The sequence below is a fragment of the Hyla sarda genome, chromosome 5, assembly GCF_029499605.1.
Source record: "Hyla sarda isolate aHylSar1 chromosome 5, aHylSar1.hap1, whole genome shotgun sequence".
Taxonomy (NCBI): Eukaryota; Metazoa; Chordata; class Amphibia; order Anura; family Hylidae; genus Hyla; species Hyla sarda.
The window spans coordinates 179,935,757-179,963,132 of NC_079193.1; positions in this window are offsets into that span (position 1 = coordinate 179,935,757).

The following is a 27,376-nucleotide window of genomic DNA, read 5'->3' on the forward strand; positions in this document are numbered from 1 at the left end:
CCGTCCGGCGTGTTAAACCATCTGGCATCAAAATTGAAACGCTGGATGATTGTGAACTGTCCCATTCAAATGGGATCAGTTCTAGCATCAGTTTCCCTCTGGTGTACGCCGGAGGGAAACTATGTCAGATGCCTGACATTTGTTAACCCAGCCTAATAGTGCATGATCATTCAGCATCCAGGTTAGGTTTTATTGGCATTTTAAGAAGTCTTGTTTGTGTTGTTTTTTGGTATGTGAAACACAGCAGCAAATATAAAACAGATATTACATTGTTGGTACAGTTTTCCATTTCTTTTTGTGCTGTAATGTGTGAAGGTATAAAATATTAAAAATTGCTTCTCTAATTTATCTATATTATATTATACTAGTTTTTTTAAATCCTTCTATTTACCTTATATGCCACCTATCCATATATGGTGATTCAAAATCGGGAAGATGTTATACAACACACAATTAAATTAAAAAGTAGATATTGAAAGAAGCCATGTGCTTATGTGACCTTTTTATAAGACAAAAATAAATAAATAATGAAGACTGAAAAATGTAATATTTTATTTGAAAGGAACCTAGAAATATAAACAAATAAATAAATAAATAAATAAATACAAATAAATGCAGTTTGTTTGTTTAGTTGAATTATTGTAAGTTGAATAACTGTACCAAAGCTGAAAAAAACACTCATTAAACTTGTTTACTAACTTTATTTCTAGAAAATGTTTGATTTTGAGTTGCAGTCAATGTTATGCACTTCATAGGAAACAGCAATATGAACTGGATTGTCAATGTTAAAAATAAGCAGTTTGTGCTTGCTAATTTAGTGGACGTCTTGTGAATAAATGCCTACAAGTAGCATACTGCATAATACTGATCCACTGTGCCAGGTATGGTATAATGACCTATCTAAAGCCGGTGCAAACTCTGCACAAAACAAGTAAATCTGTATACTAAGACGTAAACAATAAACTCCACACAATCAGCTTGTTTTCTGGTTTTCTGGGTACTGCCAATGTCATTATTTCATTAATAATACATTTTTGCTTGTCAGAACTTATCAACATCGCATTTCTTTCCAGGATGCTGTTTATTATAAATCACATTGCTGCACTTAATTTATAAGGAATGGGGAAAACAAAACCCTTGGCAGTTTGATGGAATTAACTGCAAGAAATACACCATACTTCTTGTATTGCAAAACCTCATTTACCTACAGAAGAATAAATACTGTAGATATGAAATACACAATAAACAGGAATTCCAAATAACGACACATCTATAATGTAAATGGCTTGATCGCAAAATGGAAATGGCTATTAACTGTAAAACTCGACGGATTTACAGTTTGTGTCAATGTCTCCAATATGTCATTTACATAGTTATTATTAGAAGGAAGGATGGAGCAAAATCTATATTACAGGACAGTTTTCTAAAATGGATGCATTATTAATACTGTCTATTTTAACACACCAGACATATGTATAATGTATAGCCAAATTAATGCATGGATCTGCCAGTGTTGACAGCTTTAACAATGTAGTTGATGGTACTTTATAGATTCATTTAGGTTAAAATATTGTCATATGGATGTATTATTATTAGTATTATAATTATCATCATCATCTCCAAACTAAATTGTGCCCCATCCATTCAGATTATATTGTTTGCGGTTGAAATATTAAATATATATTCATCGGCCCATTGGTCAACTAGAGATAGTAGATGAGTTTTAGAATTTTACAAACCTGTCAATGTAAGCATTTCCCATAATGAAAGTTTACTACATTGCATTTAAGCAATCGTCAATACACTGAGCTACTGTACACTTTCTAGAGGATCTGGCAGCTCTCCTGGTATGTCCTAGTATATACTTGGATTCCTCATAATATAACAATTTTGAAGCATCTATTCTTTAACCCACTTGATGCAAGACAAAAAAGCTTATCCTAAGTGGCAAGTGGCTTTCACATTAGGACAACCATGCCTATCTTGCTCATCACTAGTGATGAGCAGCAGGGGCCATCTTCGAATTAGCGATATTTTGTAAATATATGGGCGATTATTCATCCTATGTTCGCGAAATTTGCATATTCGTTATGTTTGTTCACTTTTTTCCATGCAAAAATCGTAATGAAATTCGTATAGTGCGCATGCTCGATTATATCTTTTAACTAACACTATACCCTACACTAGAACCTATCTGCTAAACTCTATCTAAATCTAAAAGAAGGGACGGATCAGTGTACTCTGGAAGTGCTGATATTTGAGAATATTTGCATATTCGCATATACAAAATATTTGCCCTCTACACCGACTCACACAGTAAATAATATTGGAGCCTTCTTTGGCCACCAACTAGAAGCAGGGGGGGGATGATCACTTTTTTTTTTTACACAGTGCACATCATTGTTGTGATGTGTACTGTGATGAAAAGGAAAAATTTGTGAACTCACGAAGTGCCAATATTCACTGTAAAAGTTTTCATTTAGAATATTCGTGTTTAACACTACTCATCACAAGTGTGTCCATGTGATCAGGAGCAGGGTAACAGCTGGTATATACATCCACAGCCCTATCTAATGGCAGGGATCAACCCTTTGAAAGTTGTGGCCAGTTCTAATCACTGTATTTAAAGGGAGAGATCAACAGGGAAACCTTTCCTTTGATTGTATCACAAAAATCTCTGTAATATAAAGGAGGCCCACACCCAGTACAGGCAAACAAACCAGGGCACTGTCATATACATAACAACATATAGAATAAATATAAGTCATCATTTAACCTGTATGTTATATTTTTGTGTAAAACATGTGTACAACAATATATTTCATAATTTTTTGAGATTTTTTTTCTTCATTTACTATATATTTCTTCTATATATCTATCTTGCAGGTTCTATTTTGGCCGCTGGTCCTCATAACAGGTTTATTCTTATGTAGAAATCATTTTACAGCAGTCTTCTACTTTTTTCACTGGCAATATTACAATGGAAAATAACGCCAATTTATAAATAACATGGCTTACACCATTGACAGTAGATATTGGTCACACAGCTTTCCTCAGCCCTAAACAATGTGGTTGATTTACAAAAAAATTTAGTTTAGTTTTCTGTGCTTTTTTTTCTTTAAAATTGTTCTCTATGTTTTGCTTTTTTCAGAACAGTTCTAAACTGTCAGGTTTTCCAAAACTTAAATCCACCACTTTTTATGTGGAAACCTTACGGGGACACATCCTTTTTGTCGGGAACATGCCCCTTTTGTTGGAGTCACTCCTTTTGTTCTTTTAAAAAATAGAGTGTTGGTTAGGTTTGAAGGTTTATTTGGGCGCAAATTTCAAAATTCAGCTGCAAAGACCCAACAAAAAACATTGAAAACACATTAGTAAATACCCCCCATTGTCTTCTAAACAGGTCACAGACCATGCCTAGAATACCTCTCCATAGAAGTCAATAAATGATCATTATACTACAGGTTCTTATGGTGAATACAGTTGCTGTAAAGGATATCTCTAAATGCTGTTGAAAGCAACAAAGACAAGATAGCTGCCTCCATAATCATGTACAAGAGATAGAATAAAAATCTACAATCAGAAAATAAAAACAGATTGGGAAAAAATGGATCAGTATCTGATTGTATTTAATAAAAATAGTAGTGATATATTCCTAAAAGTAACCGAGCATCTCCATTAAACAGATTATGTAGCCATGACAATCTTTGTTAAATATTATTTCGATTTGAATATGTTTGCATTTCTGTTAATTCAATGAGGTTAGCTGTGTTGTGAGAGAGATATGTGAATTAATTTTTGTATTGTGTTCATTGGACAGCTAACACAATATTAGATGCCCCGTTGGGTTATATTCAAAGGTTGTTCTTTTGTTTGTTACAACAGTAGCGAAAGTCAATTATCATTTTTATTGTAAGCTACTTTTTGTATAAGAAAACAAGAGATTGTAGATAAAACAGATTTTGCAACATTTGTCTCTTTCCCAATGGCTTACAATTTCATTCTATCTGCCACTAGATAATGATGTAATAGAGAATGACATTTTACTGCTATGATACATATTTTACATATATTATGCTTGTGAATGAAGTACTTGGATACTTATTGTTCTTTATCTAAATACATTCTTACATATTAGCCCCTGGTTTGTTAGTGTAAACTTGGATTTTCCATTTTATTGCAATGTTGGAAGAATTTTAGTTATATTTAACTAATTTTGAAAAAACAACAAAAGCATCCTTAGTTAAAAGACATATAAAGTGGATTTCTCAAGATAAATATCACTATTTGTTTAAAATGCTCTTTCTGTTGCTATGTTGAGATGTCAGCATTTATGCTCGATAGCCATCCAACTTTTTGCTAGTTGAGCATGCTCAAGAGATGCTGCAGAGTAGGCTGTGGAGGCTACCAACAGATTCTAAAGCCTCACCTGCAAAAATTCTATACAGATGAGTCTCTGCTTTACATATAGCATCTCTGTCTGTTAGTTTTAATCTTTGGACTGGAGTGCTTTAAAAGCGGAGCTACACTCCTTTACCTATTTTCCCTTACATAATATTTACAATGGCCAGTTGGGTAGCACATTCCACATTGATGAATTACATATAATTCCTAATATTCTGAGCATAAGTATAACCTATTTACCATATAAATGCATTAAAATTCTAAAAGATTAAAAAAAAAAAAAAAACTTGAATGAATAGCCCTCTTCTTCCCAACGAGACAAAGAACCTACTTTTTCATTCAGAATTACTCAGCTGTTTTAGGAGACTGTAGATCAAATGTGAATTAGCATTGGTCAATGAGTGAAGGAAATTCTTCCATTGAAGGTACCCATTTCCCACTGGAAAGTACTTAGTTCAGGTAGTGTATATTTGATGATCCCATGAGCACTTTCATTTCATTTCAGTTCAGTGTTTTTGTTAATGTTATCGTACTAAATCATATTAAGAAGTATTACTTTCAATACATTGCCCTGAACTCACATTTATCTTTCGATGTCAGGAGGGGCCTTAATTGGATTTTTAATCCTAAACTAATCATGCAACATATAGTGCCTGGGTGAAAAGTTCTTTCCACTGCTTTATTATGGCAAGGTAAGTTAGGATGTAACCTGAATCAGATGAAAAATAATGCCCGTCTACTGTATAGATGTTACTTGAACACAATAAACCTCTTTATTTGAGCGCTAGACTTTACCCGGTCTTTGATGAAGCCTTACAATGATAGAAAGCCATGGGCTATTTTCTTCTGGTTACTATGCTTCAATACAAGGCTTGTCCTTTCTGTTTGTTTTTGGCTAATTGCCTCAAGATCTAATAAGTTAGTGATGATGTGTGTTGAGCACGACTGACCCCCTGCCAAAAGCAATATTATGTTGCACCCTGACGGGGAAGTTCGACCTTTTATCAGATGCTGATGTTCAAACTAAATGTTTCTCATTTCCATATTGTATCTCATAATTGGAGTGAAAACTGTTATAATTTGTTCAGATGACTGACATTGAAGAAGGTAACCTGAAATAAAGAAAATTGTACTGTAAATGCCATGAAACTGTAAATTTGACAGAAAAAAAAAACAGGTTCAAGAAAGAAACAAGATAAAACTTGATATGTTGTTGAAAGCAACTTAAATGTAGCAACTATTTGAATTTACCAACGGGAACCTTCAGCACATGTTTTGGTCATCAATAGAAGACACATAGCTAATAACCCCCTAGTGACTGCAACTGGTAATGGAGCTTCCTACAGGTAAGTACTAATAAGATGATGTAATACAAACATGTACAGTTTTTATTGTTATTATATTTTGACTTTTAGGCCTATCTATAAAAAATTGAATGCCTACTTACTACTGTTTTATTTTGTCTCCTGTTTTGTGCTTATGAACTTATGACATTGTTGACTTCTATGCATAACCATTTAACTGGTTAATGTTATTGTTCCGTTAATGGGGTATGGCGTGTGCTTGAGTCGGGCCGGCCCTCAACTGATTCTTGTAGCTGAGGGCCGGTGTTAACAGCTATTAACCCTTTAGATTGCTGCTGTCAAAGCTGACAGCGGCATCTGAAGAACCTTGTAAATGCTCCCTGGTGGACTAGTGGGGTGGATCGCCCAGCCACCCCCCCCCCTCCACAGCGTGATCGTGCGGGGGGAGGGGTTTAGGAGAACCACTGCTGAGGTACCCGGAGGGCTTACCTTTTCTTCCATGGCTGCTGCTGTGCTGAGAATGATAAAGCCTGCAGGACCAGGCTTTATCAATCGAGCGCTGAGCACACATATCAATGTGGTTCTATGGAACCACATCGATCTGTATGAAGAATCTAATGATTCCTCCTAAAAGTCCCCTAAGGGGACTAAAAGTGTAAAATAAAAAGTTTAATAAAAGTTAAAATATCACACATTAACCCATTCCTTATTGAAAGTTTAACCCCTTAAGGACCAGGCCAATTTCCACTGTAGGACCAAAACGTTTTTTGCACATCTGACCACTTTCACTTTAAGCATTAATAACTCTGGGATGCTTTTACCTTTCATTCTGATTCCGAGATTGTTTTTTCGTGACACATTCTACTTTATGTTAGTGGTAAATTTTTGTCGAAACTTGCATCATTTCATGGTGAAATATTCCAAAATTTGATGAAAAAATTGAAAATTTTGCATTTTTCTAACTTTGAAGCTCTCTGCTTGTAAGGAAAATGAATATTCCAAATACATTATATCTTGATTCACATATACAATATGTTTACTTTATATTTGCATCATAAAGTTGACAAGTTTTTACTTTTGGAAGACATCAGAGGGCTTCAAAGTATAGCAGCAATTTTCCAATTTTTCACAAAATTTTCAAAACCGGAATTTTTCAGGGACCAGTTCAGTTTTGAAGCGGATTTGAAGGGCCTTCTTATTAGAAATAATCCACAAATGACCCCATTATAAAAACTGCACCCCCTAAAGTATTCAAAATGACGTTCAGTAAGTGTGTTAACCCTTTAGGTGTTTCACAGGAATAGCAGCAAAGTGAAGGAGAAAATTCAAAATCTTAAAAAAGCACATGGCCTACTATTTTGGAAACTACACCCCTTAAGGAACATAACAATGGGTACAGTGAGTCTTATCACCCCACAGGGGTTTGGGATGTGAAAATGAGTGGGATGTGAAAATGAAAAATGTGATTTTTTTTACACTAAAATGCTGGGGTTACCCCAAATTTTTCATTTTCACAAGTGGTAAAAGGAGAAAATGTCATTGTCAATGTGTAAATACATTTCTTTGGAGTAAGGACATACCTCATGTCTAGGCGTAAACAGCGTGCACACTGGTCTCAGAGGTGCCGGAGATCAGTCAAGGTCCTTGAGCTTTGGCTTTCTCCTATGGAGCCAGAACAGTGGGACCCCCCCTCAAGGCGCATTACATGGGGTAAATAACTGGGGTACACTAAATGACTAAAATGGGGTACAGTGGCACATAAAATTATAAAACAGATTATGTTCCCAGAATGATGACCCAGAGCATAGCCAAAACTAAAAAATATGCCCGCCCCAAACCCTATGCTCTGAATCATCATTCTGGGAATGTGACGTGTGTGGCCGTTCCTAACCTGTTGCCTCAAATGCGCACCCCGCTTAGGTGGAGAGAGAGCGCTGCGCATTTGAGGCAACATAAAAAGTACCATGACACAGAGAAAAAAAATACCCCCAGAGGTCTTATCAGTTTTTTTAGTTTTTTTAGATAAGAGTTTTTGGGGCATTTTAGTGGTTTTATGGTGTTAAAATTTGCAATGTACTCTGGACTTGGTACATTGGGGTCCAATTATGGAAAATTCTAATGAAAAGGGAAAATTTAGTACTGCATGGAAGTGTGATACTCCCAGAAGCAGTTTTTAATGCAGAGGTCCGGATGATTGGGGCAAGTGTCACATTGATAGATTGTGTCCTTCCAAATCCCCCTCCTGTTACACACTCTGCATTTTTTCTGGGATCGTCCCTTCTTTCCAGTGTGGGGGACTTCACCTGGAAAGTGTAGGCCTAGGACGATCCTGGCACCTATTACTTCAGTACCTTGGGAAGTCCGGCCTGCTCTTTCCCGCTCTTTCCGGCCTGCTCTTTCCAGTTCTTCTTGGAACTGGAGGAATGTCCCTGTTTTGCCAGCGTACTGGGACAGTACAAAATAATTGTACATGGCAACCTGTACCATGTAGACCGCAACTTTCTTGTACCATACCTGTGTTTTCGGCATGGCCATGTATGGCTTGAGTACTTGATCAGAAAGATCAACTCCCCCCATAAACCAATTGTAGTCCAGAATACAATCGGGCTTGAGGACCGGTAATGTGGTACCTCGCACAGGGACAGGTGAGCTGCCGTTACCATGAATAGTGGTCAGCATAAGGACATCCCTCTTATCCTTAAACCTGACCAGCAACAGGTTTTCATGGGTAAGGGCACGGGACTCACCCTTGGGCATAGGTGTCTGGATCAAATTTAGAGGGAGGCCTCTCTGGTTTTTCCGCACGGACCCACAAGCGGACGTGGATCTGGCCGCAAGGGATGTGAAGAGAGGGATGCTGGTATAAAAGTTGTCCACGTACACGTGGTAACCCTTATCCAGCAATGGGTGCACAAGCTCCCAAATGATTTTCCCTCTAACACCCAGAGTGGAGGAACAATCTGGGGGTTCAATACGGGAATCTCGTCCCTCAAACACCCTAAACTTGAGAGTGTACCCGGAGGTACTCTCACAAAGTTTATAGAGCTTCACGCCATACCGCGCCCGCTTCGAGGGAATATACTGGCTGAAGATGAGTCTCCCCTTAAAACTGATAAGAGACTCATCGACCGAGAGCTCCCTGAGGGGTACGTAGGCCTCCAAAAATTTGGCCCCAAAGTGATCGATGAGCGGCCTCATAGGTGGGATCACTTCGGGGGGAGGGACATGCCGCATTATCTGCATAATGCAGGCATTTCCTAATGGCCTCGAACCGCCTCCGTGTCATGACCATACTGTCAAGCGGGGTCTTGTATAGGACGTCCCCACTCCAGTACTGTCTGACACTGGGTTTTTTGACCAGGCCCATATGCAGCAAGAGGCCCCAAAATGTCCTAATTTCTGCTGCATCAATGGCGTACCATCCATTGGGCCTGGGCAAAACGGAATCAGGGTGGTGGGCGATGAACTGCTGGGTGTACAGATTCGTCTGCTCCACCATCAGATTGACAAAACTGTCACTGAAAAAATAACTGAAATAGTCAATTTCAGTGAATCCAGAATTGTCAATCCGGATTCTGGAGTCGCCAACAAACTCCGGAATCCGTGGCTGATAAGCCTCTGGGGGTCTCCAGACAGGTTCACCGGAAGGGGGCTCCGGTAAACTTGTCTGGGGGGTCGGACTCCTAGTACAAGCGGCATCACCACTCGCACTAGTGCTGGCCACTGGGCCACTATCATGGGGGGTGCGTGGCCTCGCCTGGCGGCGTCTCTGCCGCCGTACAGGGGACTCATTATCAGTACTAGATGATGAGGAGGATGATGAAGAACAGAGGAATGTAGGACCTTCATCGTCCTCACTGACAGATTCGGAGTCGGAGGCAAGAAAAGCGTATGCCTCCGCTGCTAAAAATGCCTGGCTGGGGGGGGGGGGGGCTGGTGGTGGGGGGTTGTGTGGGGGGAGTATGTAGTGTTGTGTGCTTGGTGTAACTATTATATATAACGTTGTGTGATTAGAAATCACACATCATTATATGGGGGAAAAAAGTGCTGCGGCCAAAACATTTTTGGGGGGGCCAAATGCAGCGCCCTGAACCCCTAATAGGGCCCGGGTCACACTGAAAAACTGCAGAGGACTTATTGCGGGGTCAGGGGGAGAGACATTTTATTTTTACTTTTTTTTAACTTTTATAAATTTTTAACACCTACCTGTCCCTGGGGTTAATCTGTCCCTGCTCTAAGGGGGATCTTCGGTCCTGAGGGGGCTCTGATCTTGCAGAGGGGAGGTCCCTGGCTTTCTCCAGCAGCTCTGACCCCTGACTGAACCCAGCCAGTGGCGGGAGCTGCAGGAGGATGCCGTTAACCCCTCCCCTGCCGGCTGCAATTGGCCGGACCAATAGCAGCGATCCTGGGGGGGGGGGAGGGTGACAAAATCGTCACCTCCCCATAGATACAGTAGGTGATAAGGGGTGTATCCTACACCCCTGATTGCCATGTATCTCCGGGTCAGCAGGTCACATGTGACCCGCATCACCGGAATAGCCTAGAATCGCAAGTGTGAATTCACTTGCAGTTTTCTACGATCGCCCACATGGGGGGGGGGGGGGGGGTCTGATGACCCCCTGGACATTTGTGCGGGTGCCTGCTGATCGATTTTGGCAGTCACCCCCATCCGGTACAGGTACGCCCTTTGTCCTTAACCCCTTAAGGACCAGGCCAATTTTCACTATAGGACCAGAGCATTTTTTGCACATCTGACCACTTTCACTTTAAGCATTAATAACTCTGGGATGCTTCTACCTATCATTCTGATTCCGAGAGTGTTTTTTGTGACATATTCTACTTTATGTTATTGGTAAAATTTTGTCGATACTTGCATCGTTTCTTAGTGAAAAATTCCAAAATTTGATGAAAAAATTGAAAAGTTTGCATTTTTCTAACTTTGAAGCTCTCTGCTTGTAAGGAAAATAGACATTCTAAATAAATTATATTTTGAATCACAAATGCAATATGTCTACTTTATGTTTGCATCATAAAGTTGACATGTTTTTACTTTTTGACGACTTCAGAGGGCTTCAAAATTCAGCAGCAATTTTCCAATTTTTCGCAGAATTTTCAAAATCATGTGGCATGTCATTTAGGAAACCCCTATGGTGCCAGAACAGCAGAAAAACCCCCATATGGCATACCATTTTGAAAACTACACCCCTCAAGGCACATAGCAAGGGGTTCAGTGAGCCTTTAAACCCCACAGGTGTTTGACGACTTTCGTTAAAGTCGGATGTATAAAGGAAAAAAAAATTTTTTTTCACTAAAGTTCAGTTTTTTCCCCAAATTTACCATTTTTTATAAAGGATAATGGGAGAAAATGCGCCCCCCCCCCCCAAATTTGTAACCCCATCTCTTCTAAGTATGGAAATACCCATTGTTAGGATGTAAAATGCTCTGCGGGCGAACTACAATGCTCAGAAGAGAAGGAGTCACATTTGGCTTTTGGAAAGCAAATTTAGCTGAAATGGTTTTGGGGGGGCATGTCGCATTTAGGAAGCCCCTATGGTGCCAGAACAGCAAAAATACCCACATGGCATACTATTTTGGAAACTACACCCCTCAATGAACGTAACAAGGGGTACAGTGAGCCTTAACACCTCACAGGTATTTCACGACTTTTTGTTAAAGTTGGATGTTAAATGAAAAAAATTTTTCACTCAAATGCAAATTTTTCCCCAAATTTTACATTTTTAAAAGGGGTAATAGGGGAAAATTACCCCCAAAATTTGTAACCACATTTCTTCTCGGTATGGACATACTCCATGTGTGGACGTCAAGTGCTCTGCGGTCAAACTACAGTGGTCCGAAGAGGAGGAGCGCCATTGAGCTTTTGAAGAGTGAATTTGTTTGGAATGGAAGTCAGGGGCCATGTGCGTTTACAAAGCCCCCCGTGGGGCCAGAACAGTGGACCCCCCCCCACATGTGACCCCATTTTGGAAACTACACCACTCACAGAATTTAATAAGGGGTGCAGTGAGCATTTACACCCCACTGGCGTTTGACAGATCTTTGGAAAAGTGGGCTGAGCAAATGTAAAATTTAATTTTTCATTTCCACAGACCACTGTTCCAAAAATCTGTTAGACCCCTGTGGGGCGTAAATGCTCACTGTACCCCTTATTACATTACGTGAGGGGTGTAGTTTCCAAAATGGGGTTACATGTTTGGGGGGTCCACTGTTCTGGTACCATGGGGGCTTTGTAAACACATGTGGCCTTCAATTCCGGACAAATTTTCACTTCAAAATCCCAATGGCACTCCTTCTCTTCTGAGCATTGTAGTTCGCCTACAGAGGACTTTACATCCACATATGGGGTATGTTCTTACTCAGAAGAAATGGGGCTACAAATTTTGGGGGGCTTTTTTTCCTTTTTTTTTCTTGTGAAAATGAAAAATTTAGGGTAACACTGGCATTTCAGTGATAAATTTTTTTTCCCATCCAAATTTAATGAAAATTCGTCAAACACCTGTGGGGTGTTAAGGCTCACTATACCCCTTGTTACGTTCCGTGAGGGGTGTAGTTTCCAAAATGGGGTCACATGTGGGTACTTATTTTTTTGCATTTATGTCAAAACCGTTGTAAAATCAGCCACCCCTGTGCAAATCACCAATTTAGGCCAGAAATGTACATGGTGCGCTCTCACTCCTGAGCCTTGTTGTGCGCCCACAGAGCATTTTATACCCACATATTGGGTATTTCCGTACTCAGGAGAAATTGCGTAACAGATTTTGGAGGTCTTTTTTTCCTTTTACCTCTTGTGAAAATAAAAAGTATGGGGCAACACCAGCATGTCAGTGTAAATTTTTTTTTGTACACTAACAGGCTGGGGTAGACCCCACCTTTTCTTTTTCATAAGGGATAAAAGGAGAAAAAGTCCCCCAAAATTTGTAGCGCAATTTCTCCCGAGTACGGGAATACCCCATATGTGGCCCTAAACTGTTTCCTTGAAATAAGACAGGGCTCCAAAGTGAGAGAGCGCCATGCGCATTTGAGGACTAAATTAGGGATTGCATAGGGGTGGACATAGCGGTATTCTATGCCAGTGATTCCCAAACAGGGTGCCTCCAGCTGTTGCTAAAATCCCAGCATGCCTGGACAGTCAGTGGCTGTCCGGAAATGCTGGGAGTTGTTGTTTTGCAACAGCTGGAGGCTCCGTTTTGGAAACACTGCCGTACAATACATTTTTCATTTTTATTGGGGGGATAGTGTAAGGAGGTGTATATTTAGTGTTTTACCCTTTATTATGTGTTAGTGTAGTGTAGGGTTTTTAGGGTACGTTCACACTGGCGGCGGTTTACAGTAAGCTTACCGCTAGGAGTATGCGCTGTGGCGAAAAATTTGCCGCAGCTCATACTTGAAGCAGGGAACTTATTATAAACCTGCCTGTGTGAATGTACCCTGTACGTTCACCTGGGGGGGGGGGAACCTCCAGCTGTTTCAAAACTACAACTCCCAGCATGCACTGACAGACAGTGCATGCTGGGAGTTGTATTTTGCAACAGCTGGAGGCAGACTGGTTGGAAAACCTTCAGTTAGGTTCTGTTACCTAAATCAGTATTTACGAGCCAGTGTGCCTCCAGCTGTTGCAAAACTACAACTCCCAGCATGTACTGATCGCCGAAGGGCAAGCTGGGAGAGGTAGTTATGCAATGGCTGGAGCTACGCAACTACAACTCCCAGCATGGCGAGACAGCTGTTTGCTGTTTGGGCATGCTGGGATTTGCAGTTTTGCAACATCTGTAGGGCTACAATTTAGAGATCTCAAAACTGTGGACCTCCAGCTGTTGCAAAACTACAACTCCCAGCATGTACTGATCGCCAGCAACAGCTGGAGGTATGCAACTATAACTCCCAACATGCCAAGGCAGCTGTTTGGGCATGCTGGGAGTTGTAGTTTTGCAAGATCTGAAGGGCCACAGTTTAGAGACCACTACACAGTGATCTCCAAACTGTGACCCTCCAGATGTTGCAAAACTACAAATCCCCGCATGCCCAGACAGCAAACTCCTGTGTGGGCATGCTGGAAGTTGTAGTTTTGCAAGATATAGAGGGCCATAGTTTAGAGACCACTGCACAGTGATCTCCAAACTGTACCCCTCTAAATCTTGCAAAACTACAAATCCCAACATGCCCAAACGGCTTTCTGGGTATGCTGGGAGTTGTAGTTTTGCAACATCTGGAGGGCTACAGTTTAGAGACCACTGTATACTGTTCTAAAAACTGTAGCCCTCAAGATGTTGCTAGGCAACTACTCACCGGCTTCCGTACTCTGTAACAGGGAGCCTCACCAGGGAGCCATACGTCATCGCCGCCCGCCGCCGCCGTTCGCAGGTAAGGGACCTCCACCACTGCCGCTGCCGGTCACTCTACAGTTCCCCTGTTCTGCCTGGATTACCGTTGGTGGGCAGAACGGGGGAACCAAACTTTAACCCCTCTGCCCCCGATCTGCTATTGGTCAGTCTTCTAACCGACCAACAGCAGGAATAGGAGGGGTGGCACCACTGCCACCTAACTCCCTTGGACACCCCAGATCCCCCTTATTTTCCGGGTAACCGGAGACTCCTATGACCCAGAATCTCCGAAAATTACACAGACTTTCAACTCCCTCCAAAGGATTTCTATGGGGTTGAGATCTGGAGACTGGCTAGGCCACTCCAGGACCTTGAACTGCTTCTTACAAAGCCACTCCTTTGTTGCCCGTGACGTATGTTTGGGATCATTGTCATGCTGAAAGACCCAGCCACGTTTCATCTTCAATGCCCTTGCTGATGGAAGGAGGTTTTCACTCAAAATCTCACGATACATGGCCCCATTCAGTCTCTCCTTTACACGGATCAGTCGTCCTGGTCCCTTTGCTGAAAAACAGCTCCAAAGCATGATGTTTCCACCCCCATGCTTCACAGTAGGTGTTACGCCGAGCGCTCCGGGTCCCCGCTCCTCCCCGGAGCGCTCGCTACATCCTCGCAATTGCAGCGCCCCGGTCAGACCCGCTGACCGGGTGCGCTGCGATACCTCTCCCAGCCGGGATGCGATGCGCATCCCGGTCCCCGTACCTGACTCGCTCTCCGTCGGTCTTGTCCCGGCGCGCGCGGCCCCGCTCCCTAGGGCGCGCGCGCGCCGGGTCTCTGCAATTTAAAGGGCCACTGCGCCACTGATTGGCGCAGTTAGCCTAATTAGTGTGTTCACCTGTGCACTCCCTATTTATACCTCACTTCCCCTGCACTCCCTCGCCGGATCTTGTAGCCATCGTGCCAGTGAAAGCGTTTCCTTGTGTGTTCCTAGCCTGTGTTCCAGACCTCCTGCCGTTGCCCCTGACTACGATCCTTGCTGCCTGCCCCGACCTTCTGCTACATCCGACCTTGCTCTTGTCTACTCCCTTGTACCGCGCCTATCTTCAGCAGTCAGAGAGGTTGAGCCGTTGCTGGTGGATACCACCTGGTTGCTACCGCCGCTGCAAGACCATCCCGCTTTGCGGCGGGCTCTGGTGAATACCAGTAGCAACTTAGAACCGGTCCACCAGCACGGTCCACGCCAATCCCTCTCTGGCACAGAGGATCCACCACCTGCCAGCCGAATCGTGACAGTAGATCCGGCCATGGATCCCGCTGAAGTCCCACTGCCAGTTGTCGCCGACCTCACCACGGTGGTCGCCCAGCAGTCGCAACAGATAGCGCAACAAGGCCACCAGCTGTCTCAACTGACCGTGATGCTACAGCAGCTACTACCACAGCTTCAGCAATCATCTCCTCCGCCAGCTCCTGCACCCCCTCCGCAGCGAGTGGCCGCTTCCGGCCTACGATTATCTTTGCCGGATAAATTTGATGGGGACTCTAAGTTTTGCCGTGGCTTTCTTTCGCAATGTTCCCTGCACTTGGAGATGATGTCGGACCAGTTTCCTACTGAAAGGTCTAAGGTGGCTTTCGTAGTCAGCCTTCTGTCTGGGAAAGCTCTGTCATGGGCCACACTGCTCTGGGACCGCAATGACCCCGTCACTGCCTCTGTACACTCCTTCTTCACGGAGATTCGAAGTGTCTTTGAGGAACCTGCCCGAGCCTCTTCTGCTGAGACTGCCCTGCTGAACCTGGTCCAGGGTAATTCTTCTGTTGGCGAGTACGCCATCCAATTCCGTACTCTTGCCTCCGAATTATCCTGGAATAATGAGGCCCTCTGCGCGACCTTTAAAAAAGGCCTATCCAGCAACATTAAAGATGTTCTGGCCGCACGAGAAATTCCTGCTAACCTGCATGAACTTATTCATCTGGCCACAGGCATTGACATGCGTTTTTCCGAAAGGCGTCAGGAGCTCCGCCAGGATATGGACTTTGTTCGCTCAAGGCGTTTTTTCTCCCCGGCTCCTCTCTCCTCTGGTCCTCTGCAATCCGTTCCTGTGCCTCCCGCCGTGGAGGCTATGCAAGTTGACCGGTCTCGCTTGACACCTCAAGAGAGGACACGACGCCGCATGGAGAATCTGTGCCTGTACTGTGCCGGTACCGAACACTTCCTGAAGGATTGTCCTATCCGTCCTCCCCGCCTGGAAAGACGTACGCTGACTCCGCACAAAGGTGAGGCAGTTCTTGATGTCAACTCTGCTTCTCCACGCCTTACTGTGCCTGTGCGAATATCTTCCTCTACCTTCTCCTTCTCTGCTACGGCCTTCTTGGATTCCGGATCTGCAGGAAATTTTATTTTGGCCTCTCTCATCAACAGGTTCAACATCCCAGTGACCAGTCTCGCCAGACCCCTCTACATCAATTGCGTTAACAATGAAAGATTGGACTGTACCGTGCGTTACCGCACGGAACCTCTCCTAATGTGCATTGGACCTCATCACGAAAAAATTGAGTTTTTGGTCCTCTCCAACTGCACTTCCGAAATTCTTCTTGGATTACCGTGGCTTCAACGCCATTCCCCAACCCTTGATTGGTCCACAGGAGAAATCAAGAGCTGGGGTACCTCTTGTTTCAAGGACTGTCTTAAACTGGTTCCCTGTACTCCCTGCCGTGACCCTGTGGTTCCCCCTGTAACCGGTCTTCCTAAGGCTTATATGGACTATGCTGACGTGTTTTGCAAAAAGCAAGCTGAGACTTTACCTCCTCACAGGCCTTAAGACTGTCCTATTGACCTCCTCCCGGGTACTACTCCACCCCGGGGCAGAATTTATCCTCTGTCTGCTCCAGAGACTCTTGCTATGTCTGAATACATCCAGGAAAATTTAAAAAAGGGCTTTATCCGCAAATCCTCCTCTCCTGCCGGAGCTGGATTTTTCTTTCTTTGTGTCCAAAAAAGATGGCTCCCTACGTCCTTGCATTGATTACCGCGGACTTAATAAAATCACGGTAAAGAACCGCTACCCCCTACCTCTTATCTCAGAACTCTTTGATCGCCTTCAAGGTGCCCACATCTTTACCAAACTGGACTTAAGAGGTGCTTATAATCTCATCCGCATCAGGGAGGGGGACGAATGGAAGACTGCATTTAACACCAGAGATGGACACTTTGAGTATCTGGTCATGCCCTTTGGCCTGTGCAACGCCCCTGCCGTCTTCCAAGACTTTGTTAATGAAATTTTTCGTGATCTCTTATATTCCTGTGTTGTGGTTTATCTGGACGATATTCTGATTTTTTCTGCCAACTTAGAAGAACATCGCCAACATGTCCGCATGGTTCTTCAGAGACTTCGAGACAATCAACTTTATGCCAAAATGGAGAAATGTCTGTTTGAATGCCAATCTCTTCCTTTCCTAGGATACTTGGTCTCTGGCCAGGGATTACAAATGGACCCAGACAAACTCTCTGCCGTCTTAGATTGGCCACGCCCCTCCGGACTCCGTGCTATCCAACGTTTTTTGGGGTTCGCCAATTATTACAGACAATTTATTCCATACTTTTCCACTATTGTGGCTCCTATCGTGGCTTTAACCAAGAAAAATGCCAATCCCAAGTCCTGGTCTCCCCAAGCGGAAGACGCATTTAAACGTCTCAAGTCTGCCTTTTCTTCTGCTCCCGTGCTCTCCAGACCTGACCCATCTAAACCCTTCCTATTGGAGGTAGATGCCTCCTCAGTGGGAGCTGGAGCTGTCCTTCTACAAAAAAATCCTTCCGGGCATGCTGTTACTTGTGTTTTTTTTTCTAGGACCTTCTCTCCGGCGGAGAGGAACTACTCCATCGGGGATCGAGAATTACTGGCCATTAAATTGGCGCTTGAGGAATGGAGACATCTGCTGGAGGGATCAAAATTTCCTGTTATCATATACACCGATCACAAGAATCTCTCCTATCTCCAGTCTGCCCAACGGCTGAACCCTCGCCAGGCCAGGTGGTCGTTGTTCTTTGCCCGTTTTAACTTTGAAATTCACTTTCGCCCTGCCGACAAGAACATTAGGGCCGATGCCCTCTCTCGTTCCTCGGATGCCTCGGAAGTAGAGGTCTCTCCGCATCACATCATTCCTCCTGACTGTCTGATCTCCACTTCTCCAGCCTCCATCAGGCAAACTCCTCCAGGGAAGACCTTCGTTTCTCCACGCCAACGTCTCGGGATTCTCAAATGGGGACACTCCTCCCACCTCGCAGACCATGCGGGCATCAAAAAATCCTTGCAACTCATCTCTCGTTTCTATTGGTGGCCGACTCTGGAGACGGATGTTGTTGATTTTGTGCGGGCCTGTACTGTCTGTGCCCGGGATAAGACTCCTCGCCAGAAACCTGCTGGTCTCCTTCATCCTCTGCCTGTCCCCGAACAGCCTTGGTCACTGATTGGTATGGACTTTATTACAGACTTACCCCCATCCCGTGACAACACTGTTGTTTGGGTGGTCGTTGATCGATTTTCCAAGATGGCACATTTTATTCCTCTTCCTGGTCTTCCTTCAGCGCCTCAGTTGGCAAAACAATTTTTTGTACACATTTTTCGTCTTCACGGTTTGCCCACGCAGATCGTCTCGGATAGAGGCGTCCAATTCGTGTCTAAATTCTGGAGGGCCCTCTGTAAACAGCTCAAGATTAAATTAAACTTCTCTTCTTCTTATCATCCCCAATCCAATGGGCAAGTAGAAAGAATTAACCAGGTCCTGGGTGACTATTTACGGCATTTTGTTTCCTCCCGCCAGGATGACTGGGCAGATCTACCATGGGCCGAATTCTCATACAACTTCAGAGTCTCAGAATCTTCTGCTAAGTCCCCATTTTTCGTGGTGTACGGCCGTCACCCTCTTCCCCCCCTCCCTACTCCCTTGCCCTCTGGTTTGCCCGCTGTGGATGAAGTGACTCGTGATCTTTCCACCATATGGAAAGAGACCCAAAATTCTCTTTTACAGGCTTCATCCCGCATGAAAAGGTTTGCCGATAAGAAAAGAAGAACTCCCCCCATTTTTGCGCCCGGAGACAAGGTATGGCTCTCCGCTAAATATGTCCGCTTTCGTGTCCCCAGTTACAAACTGGGACCACGCTATCTTGGTCCTTTCAAAGTCTTGTGCCAGATTAATCCTGTCTCTTACAAACTCCTTCTTCCTCCTTCTCTCCGTATTCCCAATGCCTTCCATGTCTCTCTCCTTAAACCACTCATCATTAACCGCTTCTCTCCCAAACTTGTTTCTCCCACTCCTGTTTCCGGCTCTTCTGACGTCTTCTCCGTGAAGGAGATTCTGGCCTCCAAAACGGTCAGAGGGAAAAAATTCTTCTTGGTGGATTGGGAAGGCTGTGGTCCAGAAGAGAGATCCTGGGAACCTGAGGACAACATCCTAGACAAAAGTCTTGTCCTCAGGTTCTCAGGCTCCAAGAAGAGGGGGAGACCCAAGGGGGGGGTACTGTTACGCCGAGCGCTCCGGGTCCCCGCTCCTCCCTGGAGCGCTCGCTACATCCTCGCAATTGCAGCGCCCCGGTCAGACCCGCTGACCGGGTGCGCTGCGATACCTCTCCCAGCCGGGATGCGATTCGCGATGCGGGAGGCGCCCGCTCGCGATGCGCATCCCGGTCCCCGTACCTGACTCGCTCTCCGTCGGTCTTGTCCCGGCGCGCGCGGTCCCGCTCCCTAGGGCGCGCGCGCCGGATCTCTGCAATTTAAAGGGCCACTGCGCCACTGATTGGCGCAGTTAGCCTAATTAGTGTGTTCACCTGTGCACTCCCTATTTATACCTCACTTCCCCTGCACTCCCTCGCCGGATCTTGTTGCCATCGTGCCAGTGAAAGCATTTCCTTGTGTGTTCCTAGCCTGTGTTCCAGACCTCCTGCCGTTGCCCCTGACTACGATCCTTGCTGCCTGCCCCGACCTTCTGCTACGTCCGACCTTGCTCTTGTCTACTCCCTTGTACCGCGCCTATCTTCAGCAGTCAGAGAGGTTGAGCCGTTGCTGGTGGATACCACCTGGTTGCTACCGCCGCTGCAAGACCATCCCGCTTTGCGGCGGGCTCTGGTGAATACCAGTAGCAACTTAGAACCGGTCCACCAGCACGGTCCACGCCAATCCCTCTCTGGCACAGAGGATCCACCACCTGCCAGCCGAATCGTGACAGTAGGTATGGTGTTCTTTGGATGCAACTTAGCATTCGTTTTCCTCCAAACACGACGAGTTGAGTTGTTACTAAAAAGTTCTACTTTGGTTTCATTTGACCACATGACATTCTCCAAATCCTTTTCTGGATCATCCAAATGCTCTCTAGCAAACTTCAGATGGGCCCGGACATGTACTGGCTTAAGCAGGGGGACACGTCTGGCACTTCATGATTTGAGTCCCTGGCGACGTAGTGTGTTACTGAAGGTAGCCTTTGTTACTTTTGTCCCAGCTCTCTTCAGGTCATTCACTAGGTCCCCCCGTGTGGTTCTAGAAATTTTACTCATCGTTCTTGTGATCATTTTGACACCACGGGATGAGATCTTGCATGGGGCCCCAGATTGAGAGAGATAATTGGTTGTCTTGTGTGTCTTCCATTTTTGATCTGATTATATTTGGTCACTAAAACTTGGGAGACTCGGGACACTAAAACTTGGGAGTTAAAATTTCAATTTCAAAATCCTCCATTTCAAAATCTTAAATTTACATGTTTACATGGTGTACTGATGCTGCTGGGCCTGGGCCTCCAAATTTTTATGGTAGCACTAGCTACCATAAATCTTCAATTTAAATTTCAAAATTCATCTTTTAATCTTAGGGATTGGGATACCATAATACAGACCCCAGAATCAGGCCCCAGTATCACCACCCTGCATAATACAGACCCCAGTATCACCGTCCTGCATAATACAGACCCCTGTATCACTGTCCTGCATAATACAGACACCAGTATTACCACCCTGCATAATACAGACCCCAGAATCAGACCCCAGTATCACTGTCCCGCATAATATAAACCCCAGAATCAAACCCCAAAATCCCTGCCATGCATAATCTGTAGATGACTGTTATTGGGATCTGTAGATGATACACTGTTATAGGGGGATCTGTGGATAAAACACATATGGGGGATCTATGGATGATGCATTTATGGGGGATCTTAAGATGATACACCTTTGTGGGATATGCAAATCACACACTTTTATGGGGGTTCCTTAGATAACACACTTATGGGGGAGCTGTGAATGAAACATTTATGGGGGATCTGTGAATGGCACACTTATGGGGGAGCTGTGAATGACACACTTATGGGGGATCTGTGAATGACACACTTATGGGGGAGCTGTGAATGACACACTTATGGGGGAACTGTGAATAACACATTTATGGGGGAGCTGTGAATTGCACACTTATGGGGGATCTGTGAATGACACACTTATGGGGGAGCTGTGAATTAACACTGTTTTGGGGGGTTGTGAATGAAAACTGTTATGGGGAGCTGTGAATGACACACTTATGGGAGAACTGTGAATGACACACTTATGGGGGAGCTGTGAATGACACACTTATGGGGGAGCTGTGAATTAACACTGTTTTGGGGGGTTGTGAATGAAAACTGTTATGGGGAGCTGTGAATGACACACTTATGGGAGAACTGTGAATGACACACTTATGGGGGAGCTGTGAAAGGACACACTTATGGGGGAGCTGTAAATGACACACTTATGGGGATCTTTGAATCAGACCCCAGTATCACTGACCCGCATAATATAAACCCCAGAATCAAACCCCAAAATCCCTGCCATGCATAATCTGTAGATGACTGTTATTGGGATCTGTAGATGATACACTGTTATAGGGGGATCTGTGGATAAAACACTTATGGGGGATCTATGGATGATGCATTTATGGGGGATCTTAAGATGATACACCTTTGTGGGATATGCAAATCACACACTTTTATGGGGGTTCCTTAGATAACACACTTATGGGGGAGCTGTGAATGACACACTTATGGGGGATCTGTGAATGACACACTTATGGGGGAGCTGTGAATGACACACTTATGGGGGAACTGTGAATAACACACTTATGGGGGAGCTGTGAATTACACACTTATGGGGGATCTGTGAATGACACACTTATGGGGGAGCTGTGAATTAACACTGTTTTGGGGGGTTGTGAATGAAAACTGTTATGGGGAGCTGTGAATGACACACTTATGGGAGAACTGTGAATGACACACTTATGGGGGAGCTGTGAATGACACACTTATGGGGGAGCTGTGAATTAACACTGTTTTGGGGGGTTGTGAATGAAAACTGTTATGGGGAGCTGTGAATGACACACTTATGGGAGAACTGTGAATGACACACTTATGGGGGAGCTGTGAAAGGACACACTTATGGGGGAGCTGTAAATGACACACTTATGGGGATCTTTGAATGACACACTTATGGGGGAGCTGTGAATGAGTACTGTTGTGGGGAGCTGTGAATGAACAGTGTTATGGGGAGCTGTGAATGACACACTTATGGGGGAGCTGTGAATAAACACTATTATTGGGGAGCTGTGAATGAACACTGTTATGTGGGAATCTGTAGATAACACAGTTATGGTGATCTATAGACTTACAGAGACCAGAGCCTGTCTCTGGGGCAGGAAAGCTGCTATCAGAGCCAGGAACTGAGCTAAGTGTATTCCACAGAAACATACAGACAACTTACTGGTCTGTAGCAGTGACCCCTGACCTCCTTCAGACACCTCACTGCCGCTGGTAGAGAGCTCAGAACGATTCACCTTCCTCCTCCATGCTGTTGACAGACAGTGGAGCACGGCAGCTGAAAGGTGACAGGGGAAGAAAAGAGAGAAAACTCTTTCTGTCTCTCTTAAGTTGTTCCCAGCGCAGCACAGCAATAACCGGGCAAGGAGAGGGAGGGATTCATCTTCTGTCCCTGGCCAGATCTTTTAGCAGCCGCTTAAAGTGACAGTGTCCCGGGACTACCTGTAGGTTGGCACTCGCTCACGTGCCACTCAAATGCACCTGTCATTAGTAGCACGCGTGCCAGGGGTTGCCGATTCCTGCACTATATGGTCTCCTCATACTGATGTCACCTCCAGGCTCTGTCATTGTGCCGTTCTGCGGCAGTGATTCTAATATCGATGCCTGTAGTATGCATGTTATACTGAATAACAGTATTATTTCCCTACCCCAGCACACTCCATATGCAAAGTGTTCTACACCCCTATTGAGGCTCTCTGTAGGCCTGAAATAGCCATTTTTAATATCGGCTGAATCACATTTTTCTAAAGTTCTCTCATCTGTAGTAACTTCAATGGTAATAAATCTAGATCAAAAGCATTTTTTTCAGCTACATGAAACCTCAGATATTGGGTCAGTACAGTATCGTGTTGACTTTTTGTCAATGTGCAAGTTATCAACAACTTGTCACAAACTGAGAAGGGCATCTGAAGGACCTTAGTTTATTCACTACACAAATAGTCTAAGATGTCACCACTGTTCAATGTTACGTGACCCAGTGTTTGGGAGACCATCAATAAAATGGACTGACAGCAAGAGGTGCACAGAGGCAAACCTTTGCATAGCAAGCCAAGGTCTTTGAACAGTGTTTACACAAACCATCAGAAGGCACTTGCACGACTTTGCGGTACTGTGGTATCCCAGTACAAGTTGTTCCAGCTGCTACCTGTGGGAGTAATCAAGTGGCTTATGTATAATAGGATGGCTGGATGCATAATATGTCTCTCAAGTATTGTATTGCCATGCAAAGTGTTATACACGGCGCTCCGGACGAACATACCGGCCGTGAGCGCATCTCCCCATCCATGTAAGCCGTTGGCAGGGCTGGGATTCGCATCGCAGGATGCGCCCGCATGCGAGTCCCAGCCCGTCTTTCACCTCTGTCCCCTGTCTCTGTTCCTCAGCTCCGGCGTGCGTTCCCCCGCCTCCTAGGGCGCACGTGGTCCGGAGCTTTGAAATTTAAAGGGCCAGTGCGCCCGTAATTAGTTTCGCACCTGTACCTTCTTATAAGTTCCTGTTCCTCCCTCTTGTTCTTGCCGGATCTTTGTTTGCCTTGTGTTTGAGAGAAAGCTGTATTCTGTGTTCCTTGCCGTGTACCAGACCTTGCATTCCGTGACCTAACCGTGTTCCTAGCCGTTTGCCTATTGACCTTTTGCTACTCTACTGACTATGCTCCTGTGCCTCCTGCTATACTTACTTCATCCTGTCTCATCCCTTCTGTGCCTCGCTTCACCTCAGCCGCCTGTGTGGTCAAGTTGTGCCAGGGGTAGCGACCTGGGTGCTGCCTGCCACAGCAAGTCCATCCCGCTTTGCTGCGGGCTCTGGTGAAAACCAGTGGCAACTTAGACTCCGCTCCCCGGCACGGCATGCGTCATCTGCCATACAAGTCCAGCGGATCCACTACATCTCCAGCTCCAGACCACCGTGGTATTGTGGATCTACTATCTCCTGAGTTCCAGTCGACTGCAGTGAGTCTTACACAAAGTATATTTTCTGCATTTCTAATACATTTTCTGTTTTGATCCACAAGTTGAAGCATATACTGAGGTCTACAATATGCAGAGAGTTAGTGTGTTTCATGTATTACATAATTCCGTACAGCTGAACAAGAATTTGGTCACATGTAAGACTCCAGGAGCTTGTCCCAAGTCTGCCACCATTCCCTGAGAAAAAGAGGTAGCCCTAACCTTGTCCTCTTTAGTCAGATTCTGAACCTTGTCATGCCTACATGCATCGTCACTCAGCCCTGTTAGTTCCTGAGGAGACCGAAGTTGTGAGTCTTGGTACTGCGAATCCAAGTTTAATGTAGGGGAAAAGATGTTTGGGCAGAGGATTTAGCCATCTCAGAAGCAGGATGGCAACTTAAAAAGATTTTATAATACAAGGAAAACACGTGTCTTATTTTCATGTTATGATCCTACTCACAAGATGATCTAATCCTCTGTCTGGAGCACCAACTTAAAGCATCTTTTCACCTATGCCATTCTTGATTCCTCTACACCATCCCTGCCCTGGGTTATGGTGTATGCTGGCTGCCCCTGTATACTGTGATTATTTATTGATCTATAGGCGTCATAAGGTTTTGTGTTCTTAGCACAGGCGGGCAATTTACCTGTTTTTAGGATGGTGAAGTTTACTTGCAGCACTTGGCGTGCCTCCCTGATTCTTTTCCTCCTTTATTTTTACATTCATACTGCTAACGGCAGGCATACATTCTACATTTGGGCCAAAAAATGAATCACTAATTCTGCCTGCAATAAAGTTGCTCCTTAACCCAGTCTCAGTCCCACTGCGAGGATACAGTCTACCCTTGTACTTCAAGAGGAATCCCTTTAGCAAGGACAGAGCTGAACAAGCTCCCCTGGATCTTTTCTTGGCCTCTGGTTAGATGGGTAGCAGCCATGTCAGAAAGGACTACACATGGATAAGCTTCTCTGAGTCTTGTGTCACAGATTGCCACAAAAGTGAGTCAAGTAGCTTACTTTTCATTAAACCTTGTCACCTCCTGTGAGCTCCTCCTCCAGTAGTTTTTGTAATTTAGACTGTGAGCTAAAGCATCAGAGAGCCGTTTCATCTTAACATGGAGGAAACATATTTACGTACATGTTCCAAAGCGCTAAAAAATTATTACTCCAAAATTTTCTGCGAAAGCAGCATTCACTAAAAGGGATATTTCCTAACTCCTTTTTCTCCCAAATCTAAAGTAGTACTATTTTCAAGCTACATTCAAGTATATGTATAGCACTGGATTGTATTTGGAATTAAGTAAAGTTAATGTTTTTTTTTTTCCACAGAACTTTGGGTTCAGAGGACTCATTTCAGGGCAGAAACAGTATCATTATTAAAAGGGTCTGGTAGGATTACAGAGAAACATTTGGGTTAACACCACTCAATTTTATGACACATCCATCAGTGACTACTACCCTCATTATAGTCTGATATGTCTTCCGTGGTTACTTTACCACCACTTTTAAAGGCTATCATGATTCAGATCAAGAAAGCAATTAAAACTGGAATGGAGGTCTATCCTTTTAAGTTTTGTATTCTACACAATGATAGCTGGAGAATGAACTTAAGTCCACACAGGTAATGTCATGAGGCCTTTACAAGGGACAATCATACAGGTCCTATTCCCAGAATTACGGTATGGTTTGGCATAATGTATGTTAGCCAGACACCTCAAGTCCTCATACCTGATAAACTTTGATATGGTCATAGAACCACTGGTATGACCATTCCTGTCTATCGATCCTGAGATTTCCATAAATTATTTGGTAATAACTTTTACTTATGAAGTGATTCTGATATAGTTTTTTCGTTACATATTTTACTTTACATTAGTGGTAAATTTTGATTGATATATTTAGCATTTTTGTTAAAAAAATAAATAAAAACATTTGCGATAAAAATGAAAAATTAGCATTTTTCAAAATTTTACACTTTCTGCTCATACGGTAAATAGTCATGATTAATTAATGATTAATTCACATCTACAATATGTCTACTTTATGTTCCCATCATTTGATAAACATTCTTTTTCTTTTTTAGAATGTTAGAAGGTTTATAAGTTTAGCAGCAATTTTCCAGATTTTCAAGAAAATTGCAAAATCAGATTTTTTCAGGGACCAGTACAGTTCTGAAGTTGAATTGAGAGGTCTGTATGTTAGATAGCCCCATAAATCACCCCATTTAAAAAAAACTGCACCCCTTAAAGTAGCCAGAATGACATTAAAGAAAAGTATTAACCCTTTAGGTGTTTCACAGAAATGAAACAAAGTGGAGGTAGAATTTAAAAATGTCATTTTCTTTGCAGATTTTTCATTTTAATAAAAAATTTTTTCTGTACCACAGTAGATGTTGACAAAGAAATACAACTTAAGATTTATTTCCCGAATTCTGACATACTTAGAAATATCCCATATGTGGCCTTTGTGTGCTATGTGTCTCTTACACAGGCCTCAGACTTGAAGGTGTGCTGTATGGATTTTGGGGCCTCCTTATATTTTTTTGGCATAATATAAAGTTGTAGAGGACTTGGGGAGACAAGTTGACGCTTTCATTGGTACCATTCTGGGGTACATGTGACACTGTTCATTGTTTTATTTTTTATGTGGTGGTATACATAAAAAAATATTCTGCGGTTGTTTTTTATTAAGTCTTTCGTCATGCAGTATAAATAACATGTTAACTTTACACTGCAGGTTGATATGATTATGGTGATACCAAATTTATATACTTTTTAAAATATTTTAA